General features: G+C 53.3%; 1 long non-coding RNA gene across 1 annotated transcript; it reads left to right on the top strand.

Annotated features, from left to right (window-relative positions):
* Positions 1-350: 350 nt before the first annotated feature.
* LOC129635845 (uncharacterized) lies at positions 351-8,911 on the top strand. Its single transcript, XR_008706486.1, has 3 exons — positions 351-454; positions 787-894; positions 8,646-8,911. It is a non-coding gene; the product is annotated as an uncharacterized LOC129635845 (long non-coding RNA).
* Positions 8,912-9,384: the final 473 nt, after the last annotated feature.

Genomic DNA, 9,384 nt, shown 5'->3' with positions numbered 1-9,384 from the left:
ATAAAATATTAAACAATGTAAAGAATTAATTTTCTGTACTGCATGTTAGGGAAGCTTCACAGTTTTCAGTTTCAAGTATGGAAGCCCTGAGTATGGTGTAGTTAAGTAATGATGGTAAATTAAAACAATAAATAACACTAACGAACTGTTTACTGAGTACCAGACACCATTCTACACACCCATCCAAGACTCTCTGGCTGGGCCATCCCCCGAGGGGACAAGAGCGGGTCCCCAAAGCCTCCCTTCCCTCTGAAACCTGCAGACCACGTGGTTCAAGTCTTCATCCACAGGGTGGAGTCACGCCTACAGCGAGTGGCAACCGTACCCAACACCTGGGCCAGGCTGCATCCACACCGGGAAATGCAGAGGGCTCCCTGCTGCCCTGGGGACCTCAGGGCCCTGATGCAGACTCTGGAAGACTGGCAAAGAAGTGGGGGAAAAGAAAGTGTAACCTGTAAGTTTACAGTAGTTTCTCAAGCTGTCAATACTCTAGTTGTTTCTAAGAATATTTGCAAGGCTATGGCCTCAATTCACCCAAGTAAAGTCCCTTTCAGATTAGATCGGATGTTCACTTCAGCTCAATTAACTTATTAAACCAACTTTAAGAAATGGAATAAAATTGGTACCTCTGATTCTGAAGGTGCCAGACTCAGATACAAGAACAGCCACCAAAACAGGGCAAAACACACACCGTTTCTGGCTCTCGCATGTTCCCACCACAACAGCTGGGAGGAATTTCAAGAGCAGATTGCTGATAATCATCCTGTTCACACGTTCCGGTTGCAGGAACCGCCGCCTACAAGAAGGACAACGTCTCACTCGGTTATATTAACAATTATTGCAGTGCGGACGCTTCCCGGGAAGCCGTGCAGAGTGCACTCTGCATTTGAGGAGGTGAATGGTCTCTTTATGTCCTCGGGTGTGAAAATCTGTTTCTTTTCATCTTAGGAAGTAAAATCAGCCACATGTAAAGTCATGACATCCATGAACTTTCTTTGTGATACAGTTCTGCCTGAGAAGCTGAGTTTATTTTTATACAAATGTAAATGCACTTTTTAGTGCAAAAGGACACGTATGGGCAGCATTTTTCTTTCTCTACGTTCCCTTTTCCAGTGGCTGCTGTAACCTGCAATGGACCAGGCAGGTGGGCAATTCTCCAAACACCAGAGAAGGGGAGCAGAGGACATCCTTGGGGTGGACACAACATGCCTCTGCCATGGTGACCCCAGCAGAGTGCACAGGCAGGGGGCCCTGACACCCCTCAGTCCACAGAGGAGGGTGGAAGAGGAACGCAGGGCTGCCTCCCGTGTCTCCTTGTTGGGGTCCTGGCAGGTGCAGGGACAGGCGGGCAGAGGTCAATAGAAGAGCTCCTTCTCTTCCCAATGCAGACCTGAGGACCGGGGTCAGCAGCCAGGAGACGGCCCCAAGGGGTGAAGTGATCGAGGGAGGCCAAGTGGTTGGCCAGGCTGGTCTCCAGCTGTGGGCAGAGCTCCTGCCCACCCGTTACTGGTCAGATGCCAGCACTGCCGAGGGGGAGGCTGACCACCTCAGGGTCTGTGCCCGCACTCCCAGAAGGCACTCAGCATGATCAGAGGCCATGGGTCACCACCCAAGACAGCTCCCAACTCTTCTGCTCAAGTGTCTTCAGAGAGAAGTCTACAGCCTACAGACAGGCGTCCTATGTCTGCTCCTCCCTCCGCACAGGCCCTGGCCCCCCTGGGCTGAGGCTGACCCAGGCAGTGCTCCCTACCCACCCCCCAACAGGTTTACCGGGAACTTGGATGGGCCCAGGACCCCCATCTCAGGGTCTAACCTTCCTGAAAGAAGGGCTGACCCTCCCTATCGCCTGTTGGTCTCCCAGGCAACCTAACTAATTATCTCAAACTTGGCAGCCCAGAGCAGCAGAATTTATTCTCTCTCTGTTCTGGAGACGGAAAGTCTGAGCTCAAGGTGCTGGCAGGGCCGTGCTCCCTCCAGAGGCAACGAGGGGAGCCTTCCTGCCCCTCAAGTTTCTGTGGCCCCGGGTGCTCCTGGCCGTGGCCGCACCCTTCCGACCAGCAGCTTCTCTCTGAGTCTCTTCTCATCAGGACGCCAGCCAGCAGAGTCAGGGCCGCTCTACATGCATGATGCTTCCATCCTGGGGCCCTTCACAAATCAAGTCAGCAGAGACCTGACAGGTCATACTCTGAAGTTCCAGTGAGATGTACATGGGGACGCCTGGTCAACCCGCTGCCAAGGGGATGTGCATGGAAGTGCCTGGTCAACCAGCTGCCAAGGGGACGTGCATGGGGGCTCCTGGTCAACTGCTGCCAAGGGGACATGCATGGAGGTGCCTGATCAACCCGCTGCCAAGGGGACGTGCCTGGGGGCGCCTGGTCAACCCTCTTCAGGACACAAGGCCAGCTCTGCCCGCAAAGGAGAAGGAGCTGCCCTCGGGGCCATGTTCCCTCCACCCTCCTCTGCCTGCAGCTCCTGACGGCAGTTCTTGCGGCAGGAACCGTGGCCAGCCCTCTAGATTTATTAATGCATTTAATTCCCATGATAACCCCAAAAGGAGACGTATTAGTCTTGTCTCTCAGAGCACAAGACTGAGGTTTGAAGAAGGGAAGAGCTCGTAAGTGGCCGGCAGGGCCTCTACCAGGTCTTGAGCCCCTGCCGCACATGGGCCTCCAGAACAGAAATGAAGGTCCCCAGCCCCTTGGGGCCTCTGGGGGTTTCTGGGTGCAGCATGGAGCCGGATGGGCCCTGACAGGGGCTGAGGAGGATGCAGAGACCCCCGCCCGCAGCCGTCCTGCAGCAGCGAGGCCAGCCGCCTGCGGCCCGGTGCGGCCGGCGAACGTGAATTAGCTGTAGCAGATGTTTTTACTCTGGGAACTACCAGACCTTTCTGGCCACTCAGTTATCCTTCAAGGGGATAAAACTCTACCCTTCTATTATGTGTTGTCATTGGAGCATTGCACAACTTTATCAAACTTTTTATTCTGGAAACTGAATTAATTTTCTGCAAGGGGGTTTTTGTGCGGCTCTTTAATCACATTTACTGGAGAACATGTGTACTGTACAGCCGGGGAGCCGATTACGGCTTCCAGAAAGGCCACTTTCAAAAGGAGATTGCCCTCGCTGCCGAGGCCTCCATCTCAAGGCCCCTGGGTTTTGTGAAGAGGAAAAAATTAATTACTATTTTAATAACGAAGCCAAGCCGGCTGAAAATCCTCTTAGAGAGTGGCGGGATGATGTAAGGGCCGGCGGGGGGGATATGAAAGCTCCGATCGCGCCTCCGCCCTGCACGCAGCGCTCCATCCCGTAAGATGATACGGGCTGCTGGGTCACACATTAGGGAATTAGAAATATAATAATAACACTGTTTTCTCTCGGGAAGGGGAAAAGTTGTGAACCTGAGGCGCAAGCTGGTGGGAACTCCCAGGGCTGGCCCCTCTCTGCCCCTTCCCCACCCCCAGCTCCAGGCTCCAGCAGCCGGAGTCGTGGAGAGCAGAGACGACCGGGGACCCCAGGAAGAGGTGGGCGGTCTCAGGGCTGCTCCAGGGCTCCCGGGGACATCTCCCACCCCTCCCCCCAACTCCCCCTGCCTCCCCCATGCCCTCCAACCCTAGTCCTCTCCTCTTTAGCTTCCAGAGGCAAAGGCTGAGCTGGTCTTTCCTTCGCTCCATGGACACATGTGCCGGCTATTAATTCTCCTGAAAAGTAAAAGTTCTTAACCAACAGGGACCTACTATATAGCAAAAAAAAAAAAAAAAAAAAGTAAACGTTTTGCACCAAAATGGTGGGGTGGGGTAGTGGTTATTGCCAAGTGAGCAGAGGGTTCCTGGTCACAAGGGGATGTTGTTCTCAGGCCTGAAGCAGTCTCCTCTCCCACCAAGGCTGATTCTGGTGGCGATGATGAGGCTCAGGAATTAGGTGACCACGTTAGAATAATGAGGCCATGATCGCTCCTGAGACACGTCACCCTACGGGGCCCCCAAGGTCTTATCCTTTTCTCGCCAAGGTGTCCCTTCACCCCTTGCCCCCACCTGCTGCTCTGCGCTGTGCCCCCCACGCCTCCCCCTGGGTGCTCTGGTGCCCACTCCCAGGGCAGGGTCAGCAGAGCCAGGGTCTCGACGGACGCACCGCGAGCCGTGTACTGACCCGAGGAAGGCAGGATCCAGCCAAAGGCTACCGCGATTCAGATCCCTCCCGTTTAAGAAAGAAAGAAAGAAGGTTCCGAAAATCAGTAGAGACAGAGTGACTGAAAGAGACTGTGTGTGTCTGGGGGAAGGGCTGGGGAACCTATGAAAGAGATGCTTATTTAATCAGATTTCTCAGATCTGTAGTAAATGGCATATTGATGACTACTCTTCAAAAATCATATGAAAGTATATTGAATAAATTAAAGAGTTAGCACTCACCAGAAATATTTTATAAGAAGTCCCCAGAGAAGGCACAGCACTTGCAGGGAGCATGATGAACAATGAGATAACACATGGTGTGGCTAGGAAGTCACAGGGGCTGCTGTGGTCAGCAGAAGGGTCATGTTTACAGCAGATAAACGTCCATAATGGACGTGCTGGGAAAGCGTCAGCCTACGTGGGTCCGCTAGACAGAGGTCCACCTGAAGGATGTTCCTGGGCCCTCATGCCCCCAAGCTGCGGCAAGCCCAGGGAAGGACCAAGCCCGCACGCGACGGCGGGGGGAGTGGCTGGGAGGGAGGTGGCATTGAGGAGGAAACCTTCTGCACATCCAGAGCTGAGGAGCAGGAAGGAGACTCAGTGCCTCCCGAGAATGGAGATGCAGGAAGGCGTCGGGTCCCCGGCGAGGGGCGAGTGCAGGGTGACATCTCAACCAGAGGAAGTGTCTGGGGTGAGCAACACAGACTCGGCTGGGAGCAACTTTACCAGTTAATGCACTGCCTTCCTGAGTGTCCGGGGACCTCTGGGCTTTACCCCTAAAGCCTGGAGACAGTCCCATCTCCCCTGTGACTACAACATCTGTGAGACAGTTCTCCTGAGGGATCAGTTTACCCCAACTATTTCACAGACTTTCAACCACGCTCTGAGAGAATTCAACTAGATTTCACATCACCTAAATTGAGTTAGGATCAGTGCCTCAGTGCAAATATATGCACAACGTGGCATTAGAAGAAAATACGACCCTTTGCATGTTCCTCATTGGCCGTCAGAACATTGCTATCCTGGGGTCCCTGCCTCCTTTTGTTTTAAAAATAGGATAAATTGATGGCTGTGTATTCTAGTTGAAAAACCTCTGTATGTGACCAGTCCCCATCGTGGATGTGAGCAGGGCCTCACCGCCCTGGTCTCTGCTTCCCCTTCCCCGTGGTGAGAGCAGGTGAGCACAGGTGAGGCGGGCCTGCCCTGCTCACCTGTGATGCTTCCTCTCTGCTTCCTTCCTTCCTTGTGAGTGATATAATCTCATCCACAAGCCAGGCTGCCAGGGTGCATTAGGGAAAAAGTGGGCAGCATGGAGAGAGCCAGAGAAAGAGGAAAATCTGAGAGATCTCTACCTTTGGGGCAGTCACACCATCCGAATGGCCGAGCACTGCCTACAGAATTCCCACCCATGGGACCTAAACGCGGCTCCATCCACGAGACCCCACTAAGTGGAGCTGGGCCCCCTGGGGACCTGGCAGAAATTCTCCTAGTCCCACCCCCAGCACCAAGCTCCCGGACTCAGTCATGGGGAGGAGGGCAGCCCACCCACCCAAGCAGGTACAGCCCCGGGCGCCCTCCTGGGCAGGCCTCGGAGATGGAGACCCAGCCCCACACCCACTGGGAGCCCCGGGGCAGGGCAGGCCACCCGCCCACAGGCTGGAGCCAGGCAGAGCAAGAGGGAAGGACAGGCACGGTCCTCACCTGGACCCTCACCAGTTCAAGCTGCGGGCCAGCCAGGTGGGGAGGGGGTGTCCGGAATCCCCCCCCAACCCCGCTCAGAGCGGGGCCCCTCTCAGGCCGCCCTGGAGGGAACGCCATGGGCCTCACGGCACAGAGAATCCTTGGCGTCCAGGCAGGCCCTGCCGTGCAGAAGTGGGTCAGAACCCCGGGGCCTGGTGCAGCAGACCACAGCCCGCATGCTGAATCCCGTTTCTGTGCTGCCCATGAACCAGAATGATGTTTAAACGGTTAAAAACTTGAAAAGAATCATATGTCAGGGCAGGTAACGTGGAGTGGAATTTGAGGTCTGGGGCATAATGAAAGGTCCAGGGCAGACGGAGGCTGACCCTGCCGGGGCACCGAACAGAGCCAAGCTGATGCTGCGGACGCCGTGGGAATAAGGGAGCCGGGCCAGAGGACCCGGTCCCTCCACGCCCGCCACCTGACCCTTCTCCTGACCCCGCGCCGTCGAGGGGGAGTGGACCTGAACTTTCAGCCCAACTCCCCTCCCCGAGCTCACGCCACAGGAAGCCGTGCCAGTGACTTGGGCTGGGGGTGCAAACCTTCCCGCCCTCACCCCACAAACTCGAATTTCTCCAGAGCCACTCAGTTGGATGGAAAGAAAATGTATCAGACAAACAAATGGCGAAGTTTTATTAGCTGTTTATAACCTGTACTTTTTCCTAAATTGCCAGAGTTAGCATAAAATAGACATGTCATATTGATGCGAAGTCTCCCAGTTAGGATTATGAATTCCATGACAGCACGATTGCCTTGATATCAATATGTTTTTTCATGAATTGCAAAGAAAAGCAGGTGTATAAAAATAAAACTCACATAAAATATAAATTATCATCATGCGAGTTAATTCTATACCCTCGGGACACAATCGCTCACGCACTTTATATTTGCCAAAATGTTTGCGAGTTACTTTTTTCTGATTTATTTATTTATTTCTATTTATTGAACGTTTCTGTTCCCCTCGCTGAGAGAACTCTGTAAGATAGACGTCTTATTTCCATAACCGCCCCTGGAGGACAACAGTCATAAAATGTTTCTATATTAACCTTGATGTGCCAGATAATGTGATGCGGAGTGTCATGCAAAATGCACACCATGCTGGAGTCGGGTCTTCTCCTTAGAGGGGGTGGGACCGGGGGGTGAAGGAAGCAACTGTCTCCTTCTCAGAGTTGACGCCCTCACGAAGGAATGAATGCGTGGAATCGGAGGAGAGACCAAGTGTAGACATTGCCTAGTCTAGCAGGACCTCAGCTTGTTCTTGCTGATGGCTGCCCTGTAAATACTGATAACGTCCATGTGCCCACGAGCGGAGGTGAGCTCAGCCTCTCCCCCCTCTGCCACCTTCCCCCCTCCACCAGCACCTAATGTTTTGAAAACTCATCCGTTTCTATGTTTGAGATCCTTTTCATGTTGTCCCCTTGAAGAGAGATGAATTTGTAAACCTTGCATAGGTGAATTATCATCTATTTCACCCTGGAATAAATTTAAGACTCTTCAGAACCTTTCTCTGAATCATCCCCCTACATGCCCGTCTCAGCTGCTCGTGCCCAGCACTGAGGCCTTGGGCAAGGTGCAGCCTCTGATTCTCCAGAACGAGGCAGGCCGGTGCCCTGGAGCTGGCTGCCAGGGGACAGCTTTGGGGGAGCCCATGGACCACGCACTGAGAACAGCAGGGTGGTTCTGGCCAAGGTCCCCTCTGGTGAGACCCAGATGACCCAGAGGCCTCGATGCCTCTGGTGGCGGGCTCCAGAGTCTTCATGGCCTGGGCTGCCCATCTCCACCTCCTCCTCATTCTCCCGGGGAAATGCCTGCTCCTGGACCACCTAGAATCCGCACAGAAGAAAGAGCTGACTTCCCCTGCTTCTAGGATGGTGTGCTCTAACATTTGTGTGTGGTTTCCCGCAGTTATAACAATTGTCTCCACTTTCTGCCCCCTGCCTTGTAGCTCTGAGACCCTTGAGCAGAGGTGGCAGCTTTTTATCTCCTGGATGAAGGGAATGGCTGGACTCAAGTCCTGGATGAGTGGACGTGGGTCCGGAGAAACAGTGCAAAGCAGAACCAGCCTGCACACCTCTCTCCCTCCCCACGCTGCCTGTCACACCTGTTACCTCCTCCTTCTGCCAAGAGCTTGCAGCACAGCTGGGCGGCTTTTATACCCGAGACGGAGGCAGGGCCAGTGTGACCAGTCCTCCCTGGGACACAGGAAGCCATCCTCCCCCGCATCAGGCTGAACTGTGTGAATGCGTTTTGCTCGCGGAGAGAGGCGGCTCTGTGTGTTGTGGCCGTGGCTCGATTCTCACAGTCCCGTGTGACCAGCGCCTCATGAAAAGGATGCAGAGGCTTTGAAGGAGCACCACGTCCAAAACAGGAGCCCCCTGGAGGAGGAGCCCAGACCCCGACCCACAGTCCTGGGAGTGGTTCATGTCCGCCAGCTGTACCCAAGGCACGGGGTGGCTCTGCCCTCCACTGACCCCGCCCTCCTGACTCCCAGGACAGAGTCCCCCATCAGCCTCCCGTCAACACTTAGAAGAACCGTGTAGTGTGCTTCCCAATGATCCATGCAGTTTCTGCTTCATTCCCATCTCCAGACCAAGACAGAGGAATGGCTTTAACCGCTGTCTAAGTGACCCAAACACTTTTGCTCCCAAAGAGGACAGAGTCTACATTTGTGAACAAAGAAGCAAAGTTGTAAGCGAATACGACTGATACTTTAATTAAATAAATTTTCTCTGAATGTTTCAGACTGAGCACTCTGGGCAGAAATGATGACACACAGGAGACCTCATGCGAACGTCCGAGCTCATCCTCCCACCCTGCACGCCCCGACGCTGATCACACCGTCCTTCATTATGCATGATTGGACTACTATATTCAAGTTCCTTAGTAAAGGAAATATGTTTTGTGCACCCCGTACCATCAAGCATGGCTTCACCCACTGCCAACACTTGATAAATATTTAATTAGCCCATACAATATCAATCCTGCTGGAATATACCGTGCACCAGTCTTTTTATGGGGAGTTCGTTTCTTAATTATATTGATCGCTCATATCATGTGAACCATAATTGGTTCTTTTCTTCTGACAATTTATTTTTAATGAAGTGCTTTTGACCTCTTTGTAATGGCAAAGTGTGTCTTCTCGCTAAAGTGGATCACTTACCCCGGAATGTGTGCTGTCTGTCTTCCTTTTAATGTTGAGGAAGCAAATTGAAAGTTTAAGGAGATGTTTGCCCATTTGCCCATCAAGAAAGTTGTCCTCAGCCTGGGTGCTCTGCCACCTACTGACAGCGGGGTGATGTAATGACCACTCCCAGGATCTTCAGATCCAGGAGATGACACGGCCCTGGGGGTGGACACCCCACTGACCCGGTCTAAACCACGAGTGACACTCGCCTCGGAAAGAGGGACAGAGCAGCATGGATGCATATGCACTAACATATGTGAATAGACAGCCAATGGGAATTTGCTGTGTAACTCAGGG

The sequence above is a fragment of the Bubalus kerabau genome, chromosome 21 (genome assembly GCF_029407905.1).
Source record: "Bubalus kerabau isolate K-KA32 ecotype Philippines breed swamp buffalo chromosome 21, PCC_UOA_SB_1v2, whole genome shotgun sequence".
Taxonomy (NCBI): Eukaryota; Metazoa; Chordata; class Mammalia; order Artiodactyla; family Bovidae; genus Bubalus; species Bubalus kerabau.
The sequence above is the reverse complement of the archived record's forward strand: the minus strand, read 5'-3'. Positions and strand labels throughout refer to the sequence as shown.